Raw genomic sequence first — 11,728 nt, forward strand, 5'->3', positions numbered from 1 at the left:
AGCTCTTTTACAGCAATGCCCTGATCACAACAAACATAAACAATATACAATAAATAGCCCAAGCATAGTAAAACAGTTAACAGTTAAAACATGATCAAGTTAAAACCAGTTAAACCAGTTAAAACAAGTTAAGACAAGACTTATTATGAGTAATGCAAAGTCTGTTAACATTTAAGCTTAAAACGTGCTCTTGCTCTTCTCTTTCACTCATTCAGAATGTGTCACGTCCGGCAGGTACATAACACCAGCAGTTTTGTTATGCAAAAGCCGAATCTGTAAGCCATATGGTATCTGACAATCTAAGCAGGCCATAAATTCAGATTTCATGCAGGCCATGATTGGCCCCCGGGCCGGACATTAGACATGCCTGCTGTACACGGTGTTCACTGCTATTTCTGAACTGACACATCTCACTTTTCAAAACATGCTTTCACTTTCTCTAATGCTGACAGCGTGCTAATACTGTGAGGTGACAGATCCTGCCTCTATCTTTCACTTTTTCTTTTTGTAACTTCTCAATCAGTAAGTTACCTACAATACACCTAAATGTAAATAAATGATTCCTTTACATCTATAGTGGGTGAAAGAGCAATGATTGAGCAAATTGCTTTCTGCAGTTGGTGCACAGGGAGCGGTGCCATTCATCATGCTGCAGAACAGGTCTCTGCTATTTGTTTTGTCTGTAGGAGGTATGCTACCCTCTGTGCTTTAATGGTATTTCCGAACAGGGATATTTATCATTTTAAATAAATAAATAAATGTCAACAGATTTAACAAAGGCAGGGATGGTGTGTAACCAAACTTGGATGGATTATCTCTTATTTTACTGTGCATCTCATGACTCAGCTTTTGAAGTTGTCTCTCCACTTCTTGTACAGGCCACAGCTTAAAGAATGAACACTTTAGAAAAATGTCCCTTTCTAACACCCTAAATCAATAGTCGTTGTGTCAGCCTGAAAGTGCTCTTATGAAATTGCTTAATGTGTGGCAGTGAAATGCCGAGGCTTGTTGTTAATCTCCTAGTCTGTTATGATAAAGTAAGGCCAGTAAACACACACACACACACTTCAGTTAGTGTGTTAATAGGCATCACTATCAGTTATTGCAAAATTTTGTGCATTCATCACCACTAGAGGTTAATTCCTACTTACTTTGGGGATCATTAAATCATTTGGTGATCATTAAAATAATCTCCCCTGGGATTATTAAAGTATTTCTGATTCTGATTTGAATTTTCCTCTAGTGCCATCACCTAGTCCAAATTTGAATTAGTCCAATACTTTTTTTATGATTATAAAGTTTATAATCATCACCAAAAAAAATAAATGTTAGCATGCAAGCACGCTAAACTAAGATGGTATACAGGGTGAACATCATACCTGCTAAACATCAGCATATTCTCATTGTGACCTTATGGCCATGCTAGCATTGTTTCCCCCATGCCACATAATTTTGCTGTCTTGGCAACTGATGCAGCAATTTATGCCGTGAATACAATAAATCATAATTCCAAAGACATCTTCGTAAATGATTCACATTAAGCTGAATGCCATTTTTCAGTACATGTGTCAGCTTTAAAAGCGGTCTAACAATCATCATTTTCTTATGACTTCTTAAGTCATCATAAAGCAACTTAAACCCCCCACAAAGAAACCATATAATTGAAACAGAATTGCTGATGCATTATTGAAACAACACATTGTAGCAAGAGAGAAAAGTGTGGTTGTGGTCACAAGTAAACATTCATCAACACTGATTTTGCTAGCAAGGACCACACCATCAACAAGATACATTTAAATGATTTATTAACAAAACTGAATATTGTCAGGGAAGCTTGAACTCTTGTACTTCTTCTGCCTGTTGCTGTGTTGCAGGTAAGCTTTGGTGCTGTAGGACGATTGACCTACGATGGACCTACGATGGAGAGGATAAAGGAAAGAAATTATCAGGAGAAAGAACCATCTCCTGAAACTCTGTTGATAGCTTCAATAAAAGACAGTTTTGTGTGTGTGTAATCATGTTTTGTGATTAAATTTACATCTCGTTAGTGGTAGGCAAACTAAATGCACCCAGACACCCTGACACATCATATAAATATCAATCATCAACCCATGTAAAGATACATTTCCTGAACATAAAGTATTCATACTGTAAATATATTAGTCTAATTTTCTGTCCATGCATATTACTGCAGTAATTAACAGCTCATCATTTCAATTTACTTTATTACTTCATTTGACAAAGACAAAGCATATTAATAGCATTTCTAAAAAAAATATGCCAGACTTAACTAGAAAGGCTCATTTTCATCTGTCGTCTCCAGGCAGGCAATAGTTGAAAACACAGATGTCAAGAATGAAAACATCAAGAATACAATCAACAATAAAAGCAGTAAAAATATGCAAATACAAACAGCCCGCACTACATAGACACAAGAGTCAGCTCTAATGACACAGAATCAACAACATCATGACAACAATCTAAAAATAGCATGACAACACAATGTTGCATTCTCTTTGTTAGCAGCTGCCAGACCTAAAGGCAGAAGTCTACTCTGAGATTCAGTAAGACTAATTCATGAATCATCTTTTAAACATATAACATTAGTTAAAATGAGAATATGGCTTCCAGGGTTGTCAGATGACACATGGATCATACACTCTGGATCAAAAACACTTCACATCTGAGCAATCCAACAACGTGTTTCCACAAGTTTCCACATTATAATAAAAAAAAAGGCTAATGAGTTTAAGACAAAGCAGGAGCTGGAAATATTTCCTCTGGGGTCAGCCGCTAACCGAATCATGAGTTGAAATTAGTTTTTAAAGCAGGATTAACATTGTACGGTGAGGCAATTCAGTCACTTTGCCCACCCTCTGCCCCCTTCTGTGATCCTGTTAAGTGTAATTATCTAATTTGCCACAAGGTGGGACTGTTAGCAAAGACACAAGAACAAGAGGACATGGTTAGACTATTAGTCACACTAAGTGCAACTAATGACATCTTAGTTTCATAATATGAGTGGACATGATGGGATTCATGTGAAAAGTCAAGCCACTTGATTTCTCATTAGTTGGATAGTGCTATCCTAACAAATTGATTTCCTCCTTGCCTCCTCCTACCATCTGCATTGTGATGGGACTGGACAGCTGGATGAAGACATTTACATAGTGGTCTCGAGACACTGAGACTTTACAGCCATACATCTTAATTCATAGTAATTGAGATAGCCATAGAGTGTGTGTATTTGCGTGTATCTGTGGTGTGAATGTGTGTATTTGAGTGCGTGCGCGTGCACATGTAGTAGGAGAGATGGTGATGTAATTTATAGAGAGAGCCCCTTTTAGAGGGACAGTGGAGACATCGATCCATGCAGATATTACATCATTTATCTCTGCACATTGGCTATATCTTCTGTACTTATTGCTTGGCTCCCCTCCCTGTCAGCTGCGACATCGTTCCTTTTGCTTCTCCTTTCCTTCCCATCACTTTCTCTCTGTCTCTTATCCCCTCCCTCATTCCCTCCAATCTGTAATTTTCTTTTTTTTTTCACCTGAAGCCCCTTAATGAAAATCTTCCAGCAGATCCCTTATAAAAAAGAAAGGATCACCAAATTCTTCCTGGACCAGAAATAATTTTCCACTCCTGTCATGACTGAAGTGAGTGTGGATTTATGGAAACGGAGATGTGAAATAACTCTTACTGGGGCTGTAAGTGCACTTAGTTGCATATAATTCCTCTTTAGCAGTCCCAGGAGGAAGGTGAGGACTTTTTAATAACTCCTTCCATTCACCTCCATCCTCATTAAGAGGTCTAGTTGGCTGAAAATGGAGCGATCTACTGAGGGGGTGTTGAGAGGATTGATCTCAACTGAGAGAAAGAGAAGTGAGGGGGCTGTACTTTTTTCGAAGGAGTTGTTGGAAGCTCTCCCTCCAGAGCTCTGCTGCAGAATTTGACACATCAAGAAGCCTTTTATGGTGTCATTAGTGTAACTGTTCCACCGAGGACAAATGATTCTAAGGGTTAAGAGGAGTTAATCACCTGCCAATCAAACCTTCATCAAGCCGCCTCTACGGATGGGGCTCTATACAAATCTCATCATATTTATGGAGCCTTCAATTAAGCAGATACAGGCAGGGAGACACATGCAGAGAGCAAAGAGTGACAGTGCGAGCAGAGGGCAAGCTGGGAGGGTGGGAAAGGAAGAAAGACAGAGATAGAGAGAGACAGAGACAGTACGCAGAGCTGGACGACTACTGTCTGACACTAAGCAGCAGAAATGTAATGTCTTAAAAGGCCATCGCAGTCAATAAAGTTCGTAATGTGCTTAAAGCAATTACTGTGTCCGGAGAGGAGCAGAGTGCATGCAGGATATTAACCTCAGTAACCCACTCTATCTGTTCCATAATTAAATTATCCTCACATCCTCATCGTAATACAGACACACATACACACACCCAAAAACACACACCCATGCAGGCATGAATTTATGTATGTTCACATAAAGTATGTGTCGAACCGTATCCTGACCTGACAAGAGAAAAGAGCAGACAAAACACAGAGAAGAGCGAAAGTAAAACATTGATGATGATGTGAAATTTCAGCAGTGGGAAAAGAACAAGTATTGTTTGACCTTGACGTTAATTGGCGTGTTTTGTTCTGCTTGCTGTTATAGTCTCAACTTTCTATTAGTTTCCATGCATCTATGTTTCCAAGATAAATGTGTTACTCTCTGAAAGTGTCAGCGCTCCCTTCTTCTCTCTATATGAATTTTTAAGAACAATTTATTTTAAATATAGAGTCAGTTAAATATAGATGGCTATAATTACACTGACATTTATAAATACACAATGAATGTATATTTAACTTTGGTTTAAAAGGAGAATTTCTTTGAAGAAGATCCCTCCTAATGTGAGCATCGTAACACACATGGGTAGTTTTCTCAGAAAGTTTATAGTTTCCCTATAATTTGAACTAAATTACATATTTCTTTCCAGGAAACATCCCAGAAAATGCTAAGGTAATTAAATACTTACCTTACCTTGCACTCTTCCACCTACAGTACATAATGTCCATTTTTCTTATTGCTCATACTACATGGAGCCTGGCTTACACTGGGATCTGTTGCCTGTTTCTTCCAGTCTTCCTCTTGTTTCACTCTGCGTTGTGTTTTCATATTTAAATAGCTATGTCCAAGCAGTATAACTAATAAGCTCCTCAAGCCGATTTAATGTGGTTTAATAGTTGTCATACAAATTGTTACTTGCAGAGCTGGAGAGAAATCTCAACACTATGGATGCTAATTATTGCTTCTGAAAATAACTAACTACCCTTGAGCATTATGCACAGGCCCCTGATGGTGGTTTTCCTTGGCATCTGGGACAGTTTTTGTGGTTGGACTGGGCAGCAAGTTAATTTGGTATTTCTGGATGGTGCCTCTTTGGCTTATTTTGTTGTTGTGTTTGTATTGATAAGTAATATTTTCTGACCTTGCCTTGGGAATGCTAAGCTGCTGCTTTGGGTCAACATATAACAAAGCTGTTGAATTGTAAGCATGATTGTGCTTGTAAGTGTGTGTGTGAGTGTGTGTGTGTGTGTGTGTGTGTGTGTGTGTGTGTGTGTGTGTGTGTGTTGGTGTGTGTGTGTGAATGTGTGCCTTTGTCTATGTGTGCATTATTTACCATGCTGAGGAGGTCTCCATTGCTCTGGCGAGACGATACAGGAGGATAGGCTGTCTGGAAAAAACGTGTTAGGCCATCAGTAGACTGTCAATACACACACACACACACACACACACACGCGGGCACACAGAATAAAATACAGCCATCAACTACTGACTGATACAGAGACAGGGAAAGGAAAGATAATTCTTTGCCACCGACAGTGTTTTGCATTCACCAATATCCATGCATATTCAAGAACACACTCTCATGTAAGTTTTGTCATGTGAACAACTATTTGTCACCCTGTAGTGTTTAAGCTGCCATGATCAACAGAGTGTGAATATGATGACCTGGATTTGTGCATTGAATGTAATCAAATCAACTGCTGCAAACCCAGCAGGAATTACATCTTAAACCACATTACACCAAGTAAGCGCTTTTGGAATTTCATACATATATGTCCTTGAGGTATTGGAATATCATGCGTTAATGAATATTTAATGATGAAAATAGTCACCTCTGCACAGACTCAATTTTCAAACATGCATCGCTGCACATTTAAGGAGATCTCTCAGTTTGTTAACTGGAAGAAAGAGGTGATCTTAATCAGTTTATGTATATCCATGCCTCACTCTGCTGAAAGCTGTAAAGTGACAGCCTCCTCATGGCCTTCGAGAGAATTAAGTAGGTAGAGAGTGTGAATGAATAAAGTTGTTGCATTAACAACTTGCTGATGTCATTTACACCAGAATTGTAATCATATCTGGCAGGATGTAATCTTTGGCACTGTTATGCCACCTCTTGTCATATATAAAGACTTGTCTATTATAGGGAGGTGATGACCAGAGGTAATGACAACCAGCTATTGCAGGCTGATTTTTTAAGGCTGTTTTCTACAGAGATGTGCTGTATGTATGATTGGATGGATAAATATATGGACATAAATCAAGGTGCTGTTAATTACCATTAACATTGTATTATCTAATGAAAGGACACAGACAAGATTCAGTGTGTATTTAATATAACCCGTCTACAAGGATATAGAGCTGGCAGTTTGCCTTGGGAAGTGCCAGCTAGTTTTTCAGTGGATAAAGCCACCGGACAGCTCAATACTGCACGTCTGTACAGCTAATATCCATTTTATTTGTTCTTATTGTGTGTTCTCTCTCTTTTTGTGGTCATGGATCATAGAGGACCAGGGAGAACAAACAAAAAAAATGTTTTATATGAAGCGAAAATGCATGACCACAGCCTTGGGGAGTAGAAGGACAGCACTGTTGGGACCATTTTTGTGTGCGTGTGTGTGTGTGTACATGTGTGAGAGACATAAAGAAAGGGACCATTTCTCTCAGAGCCAAAATGAGGTTGGGGAATTGGATAGAACACTTTCGTTCCCCCCAATGAAAGTGGCTCTCTCATATTCGCAGGAGGACATATGGGGTGTGAAGAAAAGCCATCAGGTGACGACAGGGCGAGAGGAATGCTCGCAAGCCTGAAGAGGTGACAAGGAAAATAAAATTGAAACCGAGTTAAGGGGGAATCAGTCGCAGAGATCACTTGAGAAACCTCGGGACTGGCACCACTGTAAACTTTAATGAAGAAACTTCCCGAGTCTCTCAGATGGGACAGAGTGCCAGCATTTCAACCGTCTCACCACAACACAGAGATTTTGTTTAAACACTGATGGGCTACACAGCATGTTCTAACACCATAGAGCACAATATACAGTGTCCACCTCACCTCACTCCATCACTGTGAATGTGCTGATACACTTAGCTCACACATGTACAGACACACCCGCGCACACACGCACCTTGACGCACGGACACACACAACAACAGATACACACACAGGCAAGACAAGGTGGTAGACATTCAGTGTGGAGATAGATGGGGGAGGTAAATAGGGGTGTCATGGCAGTGTGATGGAATGAGGCAGAGGAGAATTCATCCTGTGTTTCCTCTAGCCTCTGTCCCCCTGCTGACAGCATCCTGAAATAGGGCCCACTGTGTCTGTATATATATACCTATGTGTGTGTGTGTGTGTGTGTGTGAATTTCTCTATTGTATGTGCTTCCTCTCTTTCTCTGTGTGTATTTTTTCTTTTTAACTTCTGTCTGTCTGTGTGTGTTTCTTCCTCTGTATGTTGTGTATATCCGCAGGTCTGGGAGCGGGATGAAAGCGGGCAATCTGAAGAGAGATAGAGATAACGTAAGAGAGCGAGAGAAAAAAAATTTTCCCAGAGGAAAATGAAACATCCTTCCTGTTTCATTTTTATGTTCAGATCTGGTTTGAACTGGAATCCCATTGGGCCAGCGGTCAGTAAATTGTTATCAGATCCCGCCGAGCATCTATTTGTGTTCTGTACAGGTTGGCAATACCTGGGGGGAATCATTTAAATGTTGTTGCTGCTAAAAGCTAACAGAGGTGTAGCTGTAAATCTGTTAAGTATATATTGTGTGTTTTCCAATTTGTGTGCATCGGTGGGGCAGGTTTGGGTCATTCAAATGGTGTTTTTGTAAGGAAAAGAAAGGAAAAGAAAAAAATAAAACATCCTCTGGGTGTGGGAGAATGTTGCAGCAGTGGCGTTCCCACATAAATGCAAATCTACCTTCTGCTACTTTAAAAAAACAACAACAAAAAAAACATTAAATATAGATTTAAGTCAGTTTTATGTTTCACCAGTACTCATTAAAAATAAAATGTCATAACCAGCAGTAGACAAAAATTCACCTTTTCTCCTTCTGCCTCCCACCCTTTTGAACCAAGACTAACTGTTGTGTTAAATTATTTCTCTTTGGCAGAGATGACTATGCTCTTGTGGGACATACATACCAAAATGTTATCAATATAGCATAAAAAGGGGCTATAACAGAACTGCAGAAGTAGTATTTTAAAAAACTGCTTTAGGCACTGCTCAGAATGAATCAGATGCATTTTTCTGTGTGAATTCTAGCAGATTTTGCAGGTAACGTATGAAATATGTGTCTCGGAGGTAAAGAGCATTGTTGTTCAGCAACGTTTCAACAGGCAAGATTTTGTTTAGTGCTTGGTCTCTTCAACCCAACCCGACCTGTTAGTTTTTAAGTGGTATGTCATTTTGCTGCCATGTACTTTGAAATAAAATGCACCTTTAACTTTGTTGGTGGAGCTCTCTGTACCTGTCGGCCCCTGTTATTTTAAAAACTAACTATTTTAAAGCTAGCCATCAGTGAAACATTGCTGAACAAGGCAGTACAGTTCTTTAGTTTACCATCCTCTTTTTCACTTTAACTCTCCGTTTCTTATGTTCTGCCTCCTTTCCTTTTTTCCCCCTCACTCTCTGGCTCTGTCTGTCTGCCTTTGTCTCCTGCAGTCTCTCCCTCTTTCTCTCCCAAGGGATAAAGACCCTCCCAGTCTTTAGCTCACTGAAGCCTGTGTGGAGTAATTAGAATTAAAGTATTAGAGTTAAAAAGGAGGATTTGAGTCTGATTATGATGAAGGAAAAACTATAATCCAAATACTCCCTCATGGGTTTTATAAAATTTCACTGCAATCCACTCGAATACACAAAGCTAAACAGAACAACATTCATGTTGTTGCTACTAATGTTGGTAGAATGAGTGTGTGTTTGTTTGCTTAACGCCTGTGTGAACATGTATATTGTTCATAGGGGTATCTATGGTGTGTAAGTGAATCTATCAGCCTTTCTCTTTGCGGTGAAGCCGACTTTTCCTCTCGATTAAAAATGAATGTCTCCCCTTCTGCTCTCTGTCACTTTCCCTTGCTTCTGTCGCTTTGCCCACTCCCTCTCTTCTTCACCGTTATCCCCTCTATATCCTCTCTATTTTCTTCAAGCCATCTCTATATATCATCACCTCAGCAACCCCCCCCACTCTCCCCTCCCACACATGCACACACACACACACACGCACACACACACACACACATGCACACGTATCCTGACACTTTCTTTCCTCCTCGCTACTCTTGGCTCTCTCCTCCCATCTCATTCTCTGCGACCCCCCTCTCTTTCTGAACATATTTCATCAAAGGTCTCCTCGCAGGTAACACTCACCCTGATCTCATTAACTGCTGCTAAGCACAGAAGACTTGAAAGAACACACTGTCTCAAACATGCACATACACACCCTCACACACTTTTTCTCTCTCACACACACACACTCTCTCTCTCTCACACACACTGCTTGTATAACCCTAACAGCAGCATAGGACAAGAAAATCAAAGACGGGAACCTTCCAGAAGGCTCATGTATAATTCTTAAACTGAGGATAGATATAATGATCTAATGATTTCAGGCTTCTGCACGAGTACTGAGATATGCCTTTATATTATATGTGTGTATGGTATATACTCCCCCATCTAGTCTCAGTCCTGTTAGTAGCTGTATTAACCTGGGGTCTCTCTGCACTCCTGATCACTGTAACCCCATTAACTCCCATTAAGTCTCATTACCACCCTCGTGAGGATCGTTACTGCTTGCTTTATCTCATTTCCTAAAGACCACACTATGCATTCTGTGGATGTCTGCTTTGTGCAACACAGTTTTAGTCAGTAATTGCAAGTCATTATGTGTTTCATTGGAGGCGGGACCAGGTGTGAATGGTGGTTAGCCAGTCAACGATTGACAGTAATTGAGCAATCCACTGCCACCCAAAGACGAAAAGGCAGCCCACACAGCCAAGGAAATACTTTTTTGAGGCCTGAAGGGTTGTGTGGAAAAACTACCAGAAACGGGGCACCGGAGTGACAGTTTGACACAGAGTCAACTATAATTATACATGACTGTCAGGCTGAAATATTCAGCAATGTGTGGTCATGGAGATGAATTATATATTCACTACCATCAGGACCTCTGTTGCAGAGTGGGATTTGATGTTGCAGGGGGAGTGGGATCTGGAGTAAAATGTAGAGGAGAAAAAAGAGAAAAAAAAGAGTGAATGGAGTGATTAAAGATGAGAAGGGAAGGCAGATTAGATTAGACATGGAGGAAGTCAAGTTTTACTTCCACAGCTCACTGAAGTCTGTAATGTCCCCAGATTCATGGACGATGTATCCCAGGCATTGCTGATTTATAGCCAGAGGATTGGAATTTTTCTATCACATATTTTATTCACAAATTTGTAATTTAAATTTTAGTTTTCAGGATGCATTCAGCAGTTTTAGTTAACATCTTTCTGGTCATTTGGCGGTTAGAGTTGAGTCACTGAAATAGGATGACTCATGTATATCCTGAAAAAGTGCTGAACAGAACATGCTGCTTGCAGTTTCTTTTGTTTCATTTCTTGTTTTCGTGTGTTTGGCAAGATCAGATTTTTCTGTGAAATATGAAAACATTTACAATGTCTGTTGTAACTGTTTTCAACAAATATTGTGTAATACATTGAGGAAATTATAAATGGCATATATGGAGCATTGCCTGCAATGGTAATTCAGCCAGACAATTCAAATCAAACCACTGCCACATACACATACTATACTCTCTGCAATATCTAACAGGATCCTTTGTAATAAGTTGGCGTATTTAAGCTGTCAAAAACCATGGTTACACTCCTGCTAGTGCTGCTGTTTTATAGCTCAGTTTGCAACCAGTCCTGCACAGTTACTGCTGCTGCTGCACTCCTGCATTTCATCAACTAGAGCCTGACCCACACATAGAAGGTTTCACAAGATAGATATTCCTCTCAGGGGCTTTGAGGTGTCTAGTGGTCATATAGTAGCTGACACACAGAAGATCCCACATAATATACTGTACCTAATGTCTGGCTCTGTGTCCAGTGTGACTTTTGAAAGCCACATTATTTAAACTGTAAGCTTTGAAACCAGTGAAAACATCATCATAGCATTTCATCTTAAAACTCAATGTTTCTGACTAAAGAGGAAACAATCAAAGTTTAGTTAATACTGATAAAAAGTTAAACACACACACACACACACACACAAAAACAGCTGATCTGGTTCACCATGAATGTCAGATTTTATTGACAGTGACCAAACAGTTAGCAAAATCCTGATTGGTGCACAGAAATATGAGATATCATGGGATATATATATATATATATATA

The sequence above is a fragment of the Larimichthys crocea genome, chromosome XIII (assembly GCF_000972845.2).
Source record: "Larimichthys crocea isolate SSNF chromosome XIII, L_crocea_2.0, whole genome shotgun sequence".
NCBI classification, from domain to species: Eukaryota; Metazoa; Chordata; class Actinopteri; family Sciaenidae; genus Larimichthys; species Larimichthys crocea.